The sequence below is a fragment of the Haliotis rubra genome, unplaced genomic scaffold (genome assembly GCF_003918875.1).
Source record: "Haliotis rubra isolate DU_JTF1 unplaced genomic scaffold, ASM391887v1 Scf118, whole genome shotgun sequence".
NCBI classification, from domain to species: domain Eukaryota; kingdom Metazoa; phylum Mollusca; class Gastropoda; order Lepetellida; family Haliotidae; genus Haliotis; species Haliotis rubra.
In genome coordinates this window covers 1105643-1117472 of record NW_025765092.1, presented here as the reverse complement: position 1 = coordinate 1117472, position 11830 = coordinate 1105643, and positions in this window count along the sequence as shown.

Genomic DNA, 11830 nt, shown 5'->3' with positions numbered 1-11830 from the left:
AGTGCACTTAAACGGGACACGTTTTGTCTCTCATTTTACAGAAACCAGATCTTGCAGCTGTACCACTCCGGATTAACTTTCAACATGTAATGCACAGACTGTCTTCATCTTAAATTAAGCGATTCCCATTTCTCGGCAGGGATCGTCATAGTTCGTGGCATTCCGTCAATGATGTGATCCAACATGGCGGCCCTGGGTTCACCGTCGCCGTTGCCGTTATTAGGAACGAATTGAGCGTGACAGAGTCGACGCACGGGCAGATGTAATTATGTTAGTGTGTCATTAATCTTAGGAATAATGAGATGTATTTAAGTCATAATGATGAACTACGTGAGTATAAGCGATCTTCGTGCTGCAAGATTTGACCCACGACTTGCCATCGTAACATCATACCAATAAATTAATACGTTATGAATACGTATCAAAAACCCGTCAGCGATGCAAAAACCTCACTGATGCCACACTTGTCACTTGCACCAGTCTTCGTTTTATGTCCCGTTTACACTCAGCCGATTATTCTTCAGAAAATATGCAGTTGTCTGCTCTTTCCATGGGACCCGTGAACATCCGGGCTAGAATTGATCTTCGGTAAACCATGCTTGTCGTAAGAGGCGACAAACGGGATTGGGTGGTCAGGCTCGCTGACTTGGTTGACACATGTCATCGGTTCCAAATTGCGCAGATCGATGCACATATGCTGTTGATCACTGGATTGGCTGGTCCCAGACTCGATTATTTACAGACTGCCGCCATATAGCTGGAATATTGCTGAGTGCGGCGTAAAACTAAAATCACTCAATCACTCGCTCTTTCCATAGGCAATTTTTGGTAATTTTTTCTAAATCTGGAGATTGAAATGGAAAGGTATTAACTAATTTGTATTTTTATGTTATCTTAAAAAACAGTTGTGTCAATCCATTTTACTTCTAACCTGACAATGTACAGAAGAATTACCCTCTGAATTTTCCCAAGACTTGCGCTCCATACCCTAAAGTGAAGAGAGGGCAAATGGCGTATAACGTTCACGATTATAGCACTTGTATAACATGACTATAATGTAGACTTGACTTGGACTCTATTCTCTTGGGACCGGGGAGCAGACCATATGAATGAGTGAGTGAGTTTAGTTTTACGCCGCATTTATATTCCATCTATAAATAATTGAGTTGGTAAACAACGGTTATATAACGAACTGAAGAAGACCACACGACATCGTATCCCAGTTATGTACACCGATGCTCATGCTATCAGTCACTGGAATGTCTGGTCCAGACTCGATTTTACAGTCAGCCGCCATATAGCTCGAATATTGCTGAGTGCGGCGTTAAACAACAACCGACTGACCGACCAACCAACCACTGTAGGTATACGCATTTCGGCAAAACTATTCCACTTCCTAATATCCGTCAGTTTGGTGGAGGCGTGTCCGTTATAAGAATAGTTGACTTGATTCACTTCAACGGTGACGTTTCCAATAACCACACTTTTGCCACGTTGCAAATATAATCGCCAGGGATAGTGTCAGGAATGACTCCGGAAGTCTTGGAAATATACTAGTTAAGGAACTACGCACATGTTACAATATTTAATTCATGTTACAAAAGTAAATGGCAGACGTTTGGATATTGTGAAACGCAGATGTGTACCTTGAAGTACTGACTGGAACATTGTTCTGTGACTAAACGAGAAACACCACAGCAGTTACCCACACGCACACTCCACCCCACCCCCACCGTAAAATATTACATGATCAACGCCTGAATTTTACCATACTTTTTATCGATATTACTATTTTAAATATTATGATTTTAGCAATAAGTTCATATTTGTTCAGACAACCGTAGCCGAACCCATGGCTGAAGTAATTAAGTCTTCCACTCGCATGGTAAAAGAACACCATTGTCACATACAACATGTCGCATGCGACTGTCGGCAAAGTGAACCTACGTCCGTGTTCAACAGGTCGAATGATGCAAACATCACAGACCCAAGACGTCAATTGATTGTAGTGACCTGGCCTATGATTGTCACGAGAGATGGTGAGAGGGATCCATCGTGATACAGCAGTTTGTTTAATCTCACGTTTCGACCCAGATTTGACATTATACACTGGCGTCGCTGCGCCATCTCCAGATATTGTCTGTGAAGGACCATTCCCATACGGTGTATAAATCATCATATCACATCCCTTTTACGACTGGTCAATAATACGGAATAAACAGTGTGATATGAACAGTGGAGCAGCAACAATGACGACATTCAGACAAACTGGACATACCTTCATTTTCAGCCCAACTTGGCATCTCGGCAATCATTGTGGAAAATCTTGGAACAGAATTCACTGGTTTCACTTATTCACGTGATTATCCCATTACTCAACACAATCTGGCGACAATCATCTCCCTTGTATAAATAATGTTTGGTATCAAAGTGTCGACCCAATCATATTCGGGGCACACTACACGTGAAGGAATTGGTCGGTGGATATAGTTGCTTGACTGACTGACTGAGTGAGTTTGGTTTTACGCCGCTTTTAGCAATATTCCAGCAACATCACGGCGGGGGACACCAGAAATGGGCTTCACACATTGTGCCCATGTGGGGATTCGAACCCTGGTCTTCGGCGTGACGAGCCAACGCTTTAACCATTAGGCTACCCCACCGCCCCTATAGTTGCTAGAAACGTTCTTGCTTGTGTGTTTGGTTTGGTTTGGGGTTTGGTTTGGTTTGTGTTGGTGTTGGTGTTGGTGTTGGTTGGTTGGTTGGTTGGTTGGTTGGTCGGATCTCTTTGAATTTTTACGGGGTAGTTGTTTCCTTGGGGTGTTTCATTTTTCATTAAAATCCGTATCATCGTATGGTACAAACTATACGAGAAGGAACTGGTAGATCACGGAATATATCGTTTCCATTCCCGAGCCCGTTTTACAAAGCCATGTTAGCGTTATGGTGATTCTTACTTCAATACGTTACCTTAACATCGACTTATGGTATCTGTAAGATCACTTTGCCGAGCGGGGCTTGACTGAGATAGTTCAGGTGTGTTACGGTATAAGCGTATTAAGACGTAGAGATCAGTTTGCATTCGATGGTTAGGCGCAAGATATCCATTGAGATAGGAGTGCATCGGATGACACTATTGTTAGAGAATAGCTGACACGAGTGAGTGAGGCTTCAACAACAATAGGCTGGACACAATGGCAGCCAAGTGTGGAACAGACTCAATTATTGAAGCCCAGCCTTCATTTCTGACATGTGTGATTGTGTTGTACCCGAATGTGGGTTTAATCTATAAATTGTTCTCATCCCTTCGCATATGAAAACATGGTTGATCCAAGGGATAATATACCACCCGTGGTACAATAACTGCGAGAATCGACCCCACAAATTGATTTTCATGGTGTTGTAATTAGATAGATACAAAATAAGTATGTCAGGTCGCCATGACGACATTGGAGTGATTAGATTGGAGTTGTTCCGCTGAAACAAAGTGAGTGAGTGAGGTTTTACGCCGCTTTTAGCAATAATCCAGCAACATCACGGCGGGGGGACACCAGAAATGGGCTTCACACTTTGTTCCATGTGGAGAATCGTCGGCGTGACGCGAGAGAACGGCTACCCCACCGTCCTGATAAAACAAACACGTAGATTGTTTAAGGGATGTGGTGTGGTTGCAAGACATTAGTTGTTTAAATGGTGTGGGATTTGTTGTAATTTTGAAGCTAATGTTTAAAGGATATGGCTGACTAACTGAGTCTGGTTTTACGCCGCGTTTAGCAATATTCCAGCAATATCACGGCGGGGGACACCAGAAATGGCTTCTACACACATCGTACCCATGTCGGGAATCGAACCCGGGTTTTCAGCGTGATGAGCGGACGCTTTGACCATTAGGCTACCCCAACTCCCCATATGGAGTTCAAAGGGTCCTCCTTGCAGTTGTGGAGATGATGAAAGCTGAGAATTTATGGATGTCAACTTCTTCATGATAAGAGACGTTTGGACTATATTCCCACTCCTTCCTCCAAGAGTTTGTGGAGATATTGATACGAAGGATGTGCTTGGTTGGGGGACTTGTTGAAGGATGTGGTTGTTTTTACCGTAATTAATAGTAATGTTTAATAGATGTGGGGGATTATGGCGATTTGAAACTAATGGTTTAAAGGATGTGGAGGTGCTGTAATTATAGATATGGTTAAAAGGAATCGGGGTGTGGATTAGATACTGATGGCTTATTAGATATGCGGGATGGTGGTAATTAAAACCTAAGGATCAAATCACGGGGGTCTAGATCACAAAGGCTTCAGTTAACTTGCTGAGACTGGAAAGACGGTTGTATATGAAAGGTAAAACCTAAATAATTAAGAAAGCAATTGAACTTGAGGTATATTTTATATAGAGGCCATACACAGCCAACACCCATGTTTCAGCTGCACGTGGAGGATGTAATTGCTTGTGATAAACGAGTTATTCGACTCCTGTCAACGTATGCGGAAATGAAAAACAGATTTACCAGATAGTGTTAAAAAGTCCTTATCAGTGTATCTATGTTATAGTTGTCACCTTCCATGACGGACAAAACTGTCACATGCCACACCTCTGTCACGTGACATCCATGAGTCACGTGATGCACGTCTCATCATAAGCATTTTCGCTGCATCAAAGACTCGGTTCGAATGATTGCTTGTGTTTGTTCAAGGGCCGCTGTAGGCAGAGTCTCGTTTGTTTTTATTCACAACAAAAACCCACACCACACTTACTTCACTCTGGTCCGCCATGATTAAAAGAATCCAACATGGCGTCAGGTGACAAGAGGCGCCCTGGGGGTCGCGACATGTTGTCAGTGTGTGCCCTGGGGTCCCGGCCAAGCCCGACTGCCCATCTAATTGGACTGTGAGTACGACCAGGTACCTTGGGATCACAGATGAATGAATTCCTTTTCCGACTGACACCAAGCAAACAAAGTCTCTTAAAACATTCCTCCACACCAGTTACTCCCCTTTGAATAATACATTACCATGCATTGTCTCGGAGAATTTCTTTGCACAATTCATGCTTCACTATAGACGAACTCATGAGAAGCTATTTATCTACCCATCCATGCACGAGCTGCGTATTTTCCCCGAGGCACGTGCAGCACGAGGATGCCACCCAGCATGAAGGGATATGAGGACATGGTGATGGCGGGAGTTGGAGAAAATGTTAACGTGTTTATTGGCATAACTAGTGCTGACTTAATCTGCTTTGTTCCTTTGAAACCATGTGTAAATATTATCATGATACATGTGCACGCACAAAAATTTCAGCTTGACCTGGTAATACAAAGTGTGTCTAAAATGCGGAATTAATGAGTAACATTTTGCCAGAAAATGTCGAAATTACCTCCCCTGAAAATTGACGACAAATGCTGATAGCAGGTACCACTCATACTCTCTTTGAAAAAGAAATGATTTTGTTGATAAACATGATTCATCAAATGGTGTTAATCGATTGCAGTCTGTTTACATTAGGGTCAATGTCAGAAATTGCCGAAATTACCTCCCTGAAAATAGACGATGAAATGAAATACCGCTACCGCTAATATTCTCTTATAAAAAGTGGTTTTGTTGATAAATCTTACATCTGATTCATTAAGCGTTGTTAATCGATAACTGTCTGTTTACATAAGGGCCAATGAAGTGGCCATGGGTAGCCTTGTGTTTAAAGTTGGCCTTTTGGCCCGCGTTCGATATCCCAAAGCGGTATAATGATTGAAGTATTGGAGGAATATTTCCGAAACAACCCAAAACAGCAGTCATTTAAATATTCCAGATATTGAATCATCAATGTATGTCCATTCTACGAAGACTAACCCGCAGTACCGCATGTTTAGGCTAACACTTTATCTCTAAACATATATCATTTTGGACGGGGCGGTGGGGTAGCCTAGTGGTTCAAGCGTTGGCGCGTCACGCCGAGGATCCGGGTTTGATTCCCCACATGGGCACAATGTGTTAAGCCCATATCTGGTGTCACCCGCCGTGATATTGCTGGAATATTGCTAAAAGCGGCGTAAAACTAAACTCAGTCAGTCAGTCATTTTGGTAGAAACAAATAATTCCGTTTAAATTGAAAGGGACCCCCTAGACTTGCACAAATTTATAAGGAAAACATTAATAGTTTAAATGATAATTTCTGAAAAATAGTAATTAAGAGTCCGGGGTCCTTTCCTCTTATCTAGACTTGCCTCTTCGTAGGATAGAAATACTTTACATCCATGGGCGTAGCATTCAGTACAGCCTTGGAGCAAGACTAAGCATCCCCCCTTGAGATGGGAGATTCAGAACCTGAGTGAGTGAGTTAATATTTTACGTCACATCGGCAATATCTCAGCCATATCGTGACTCAGAACCTGAGAAAATCTAGACTTGATTCATGGGCGTTGTAACCATGTTGGCTTTGTTGGCAGATTGTGGAAAATTGAACCCGTTCGTTTGGCGTGAGAAACGAACCATCAACCATAAACCTACCCCTACCGCTCACCCACTCTTCTAAAGATGAACGCTCGTGTAAGTTTCAGTGTCTAGATGTCACTGCTCCCTGCAGATACCCGTCTAACAACCATTGGAGGCTGACGTCATTTCGTGGCCTCTTCAAAGTGAAAGGTCGATGAGCTTCACGGGGAGATTCCGCATTTTTTGTAACATTTAAAATGTCAAAGGAACAAACCCACCGAAAAAATATCAACGGTCTCTGACCATGTGTTGATTCGTTCGTGATTTCGCGTGGTTTTGCGAGAGGTTGTCGTAGTCACTCTGCACGTTCTTGGCTGCTCCCGTGTCATAATGGTTGTGACGTGTTTGTGAATCATGTTCGATCATGTCACAGCGAAATCTGACAACTTGTACTTTACTTGTCCATGTGCACATTTCGTGTGCGGGACACTTGAGGCCAAACTGTCGATGGAGGCTCCAGAACATGCCAGATGACCTTGGCAACCGCTGGGGAATTCCGTAGTGAAGGTCATAGGCAAGAGATCGTCTTGACGCCTATTTTTTGCCGGCAGACATCTAATTGATCGCTTAGAAAGACGTTTTTGACATCGACTGTAGAAGAGTATACCTAGAGTATCACACGTGCGGAGTTTCCGATTGTTTACTGGCGAAGTCTTTTGTGCTAAACGTCCATTGGGATGAATACCACGTGGACTGAAGCTTTCATAGACCAGTTTCTATAGAATGTTTCGTATAGTTTAGTTAAAAATATTTTGGAAAGTACTTATCAATATTCTTTTCAGTTTATGGTCATTGGTTATGCAAACGTATTAGTATTCTACTACCATACGTATCGGTGCTTTCACTACCATACGTATCATACGTATCGGTGCTTTCACTAACATGTATCGGTGCTTTCACTACCATACGTATCGGTGCTTTCACTACCATAAGTAGCGGTGCTTTCACTACCATACGTATCAGTGCTTCCACTAACACACGCTTCAGTAAACCATGTAGGTTCACTTGGCCATAATAAATCCTGTTAAAATAGTTTAACGGAGCTTCCATCGGTGCTTCAACTAACATACGTATCTTTGCTTTCACTAACATACGTATCGGTGCTTCCACTAACATACGTACCGGTGTTTTCACTAATATACCTATCAGTACTTTCACAACATACTATATCAGTGCTTCCACTAACATACGTATCGGTACTTTCAGTAACACACCTATCAGTTCTTTCACTAACACACCTATCAGTTCTTTCACTAACACACCTATCAGTTCTTTCATTAACATACATAGGTTCCCTTTGCCACAATAAATACTTTAAGATGGTTTCAGAGAGCGTCGCCGCGCTCGCGAGGCTCAAAATCAAATGTTACGCCCTCCTTTAAAAATATAAACGCGTCGAGATCCCTTTTTCGTTTATTGTCCTAAAGTATCCGAGTGGGATTTTTTGATAGCCTACACCAGTGTTACGTTGACAACACACGCGAGCACTGACCCAGAACATTGCAGCGTGGCTTGATAGCGACATTAGACTGTCGTATTGTCTACCGCGTGTGTAACACATCTGTGTTCTACCTCGCTGCACAGAGAGCTGGCTTTCATGTAAATAAACTATCGCCGACTTTGACATATCGGTAATATGTACATGTCAGATCATAGAAGGTGTATCAAAAGTTCCTGTCTAGCTGGTATGTAGACTCGGTGAGAGAGCGAGACGGGAAATACCCTATTTATTTGTCAACCGTTCCACAAGACAAAGACAAATTTCATCTGAATTTCGTTTGTCACAATTTGAGGCAGGCCAACCTGCATCGTGCATTGTTATAAACTGGGCGACCGTCTGAGACTAAGTCCCCCAGTGAAATGTAGATCGTGGGTTGAGGTCGGGTTGCGGCAGCCCGATGTCTTCTTTCAGATCTTGTTTCTGACAACTCTGCGGGAAAATACTGCACACAAATTCCCAGGCTTTTTATACATGTACCATCTTGTCTGGCTGGGAATGGTGGGCGATGGAGGGACGGGGCCGCGGTGGGGGTACATGAGATGGGTGGGGCGGTTGGTGGTTAAACTGCGGGTGGAGGTGAGGGATGGAAGAGATTGCAGGGAGGGATCGCAGGGTGAATGTAGGCTTAGTCTCTAAAATATAGAATTTTTAGAGAAACAAATAGCACCATTTACATTGAAAAGAAGACCTCAAAGTACTGAAATACTGAGAGAGAGGGGGCCTGAAACTTGAGGATTCAAGGAGCAGTGAGTTAAATTCTGGGTGGAAGATTTGGCCTTGGTGAGCGAGGCGGGTGTCCGCATGGGGTGTGATCCTGGGGTCGTACAGAGTCACATAAACAGGCATGGGTGAGATCCGATATTAACACGGAAAGGATAGCGCGAGTATGGACTTTCACCGTGACTACAGGATGCGCATTCCAACGGCAAAACCAGTTATGTCTATGGCGCTCGTCTTGAGACGAAGAAACTGGAGGGAAAACATGGCGGATATCTTTGCTTGGTATGCGATGACTCGGAAAGGGATAGAGAGGAACCCAGGAATGGTGTCAATGTCATGAAACCCCCAGGAGAGGGACGAGGTAAAATTCCGTCTTGAACACGTGCTGGTGTGTTCTCAAGAACGGGCATACAAATACTGACAAATTGTCACTCAAACTCAAGCACTGGCCTTTCCCGTATTTGTGAGAGAGATTTGACTCTTAACACCTTGCTAGTTTAGTTATTGGTCATTCACCAGTTGTCAAACCAACGACATCAGCTAAGGCGGATGTTTACAAACACGACAACACAATGGACGTCAGTGTACTCACGGCCATAATGAACTGAGTCAATAACAGGCAAATAATTCCAAGGGTGGGTACTTTTCGCCATAGCCAAACCCTGTTCATTAGATCCATATCACAAAACACGTTACGTTACCGTATGTGCTGCATGGTGTGATACATATACTTATTTATATCTAAGGCGCCGCAATTAGCTGTATAGATATATAGGAAACGATTATAGGTGACATAACGTCTTTAATACAGTACCATGACGGTTATGTATTCACACATCGTATCCAGCCCACAAGGCTTCTTTCCTCACGCTTAGCAGAAACCAGTGATTGTGGTTTTCATTCCCAGATTGTCAGTGATCATATTTTAGGTTTGTCAACTCCATACCCTTATTAAAGCTCGTGGGTTCACAAAAGTGGTACACGTCATCCGAGCTGGCGTTGTTCCCATAACATGCCGTAAAATACATGGAATACTGCTTAACACGCCGTTAAAAAGACTCAAACGTCCACCCATCAACTCACCGACCCGCCCACCAACTTACAACCCGTATATGCAATAGACACTGTTGTACCCACCATCAAGACCACAGCCTTTAAGTTTGGTTCGGTTTTTGTTTAACGCCTCACTCAGCAAAATATTCCAGCTATATGGCGGCGGTCTATTAGTAATGATCAGGTCTGGACCACACAATCCAGTGATCAACAGCAGGAGCATCGACGCGTCTAAGAACAAGGTTGAACACCTAACCGTTTTCTAGTGAGTGAGTGAGTATGGTTTTGCGCCGCTTTTGGCAATATTCCAGCAATATCACGGAGGGAGACACCAGAAATGGGCTTCACACATTGTACCCATGTGGGGAATTGAACCCGGGTCTTCGGTGTGACGAGCGGACGCTTTAACCATTAGGCTACCCCACCGCCCCCCCATTTTCTAGCATTTTAGCACTGACACAATCGCCCAGGAGTTATAAATACACACGTGAGACCACATATCATATCTGATTTCGTCTTCCGATGGAAATATATTTTATCCATGCGCAACTCTTTCCCTAGTTTGTCTCACAGTCCCTGAACCACATTAATTTCCCTACTGCCAAGCCCTCTCTGCAGTGCTAAAGCCCTAAATAAAGCAAGTCTAGATTTCCTCAGGTTCAGGTTCTGAATCTCTGGTCTCCCTAGGGCTCCTTTTCAATATAAATGGGCTTGTTTGTTACTATCAAAATTATATATATTCAGAGACTAAGCCTTATTCTACTCTTTCCCTAAAAGTCACGAATTCTTAAAAAGGTCACTCCAAAAGTATCCCACAACGTTGTCTCGATCCCTAGTGAGTGCTTCATGTGTCGAGTGTTCAGTCCTTCTTTCACATACTGGTTGAAGGTATTTCTTGCTCTTCGTCAGATTTGACCTTATCGTGTTCGTGATCTTATTCATTTATTTTACACAGTCCAACCGACAGCAATTTCACATCTCGGAAACGCCATATCTCTGGAGCAAAGTTAAAGTCTGATCACTCTGCTTATTGATAGACCACACGATATGTGTGTGATTCGAACCCCGGGTCTTTGGTGTGACGAGCGAATGCTCTACCCACTAAGCTACCCTGGGGTAAACTGGCAGCAATCATTAAACATTGACTGTTATATATATAGTAGGGGCGGTGGGGTGGCCTAGTGGTTAAAGCGTCACGCCGAAGACCTTGGGTACAATGTGTGAAGCCCATTTCTGGTGTCCCCCGCTGTAATATTGGTGGAATATTGCTAAAAGCGGCGTAAAACTCATCTCACTCACCATATATATCATAAGGTTTAACAAAAGTGAGATTTGAATGCGTGGTATCGAAGCTGCTTGGAGGAACTTTGACATCAGTTCACCTTTAAAGTGAACTGATGAAATCATAGACCTTCAGGTCGTCCAGGCAATGTTGAAGAACCGTGTTACAAACCAATATAAGCCACTCATAAATGTATAGCATATTCTCCGAGAAAACATGTTTTAAAGAAAAATAGTTCTAAAATGTTTTTATAAAATATAAGATTTGCATGGATTTTACTGGATCAACTTGTTTCAGGATTTGTAAACCCGACTAAGATTCTGGTGAAGACGAATTCACCGTCTGCGCATTTCAACGGCGTAACCAGTCACAGTGATCGTACATGTACGTTGCATATTGAAAAGGTCCTTCTGATTGACAGCACGTAACTGGTGCAGGAAACGTGTGAGTTATTTCATATCATGAAAAGAATGTTATTGATACGAGGCATGAATTTCGACCTGTACCTAAAGTGGCTTACAACGAGGCCAAACAGTGTTCCCCCTGCCACCATGCCACCTGTCACAGTTTAAGACAACGGTGAATCGGTTCTCATTCACGTGTCGTCAATTTCCACAATAACGTTCTGTCCAAGAATTCCTACTTTTTGATAACACGAAAACGGGAAACGTGTATTACGCAGCGTCGACGCAAAGGGCAAAAGAAACGGACCTTAATAGGAGTTCATAAAAAGCAGATGTCTCAATGTAACGGCCGAATGAAATCGTGCATTTCGCATTCTCC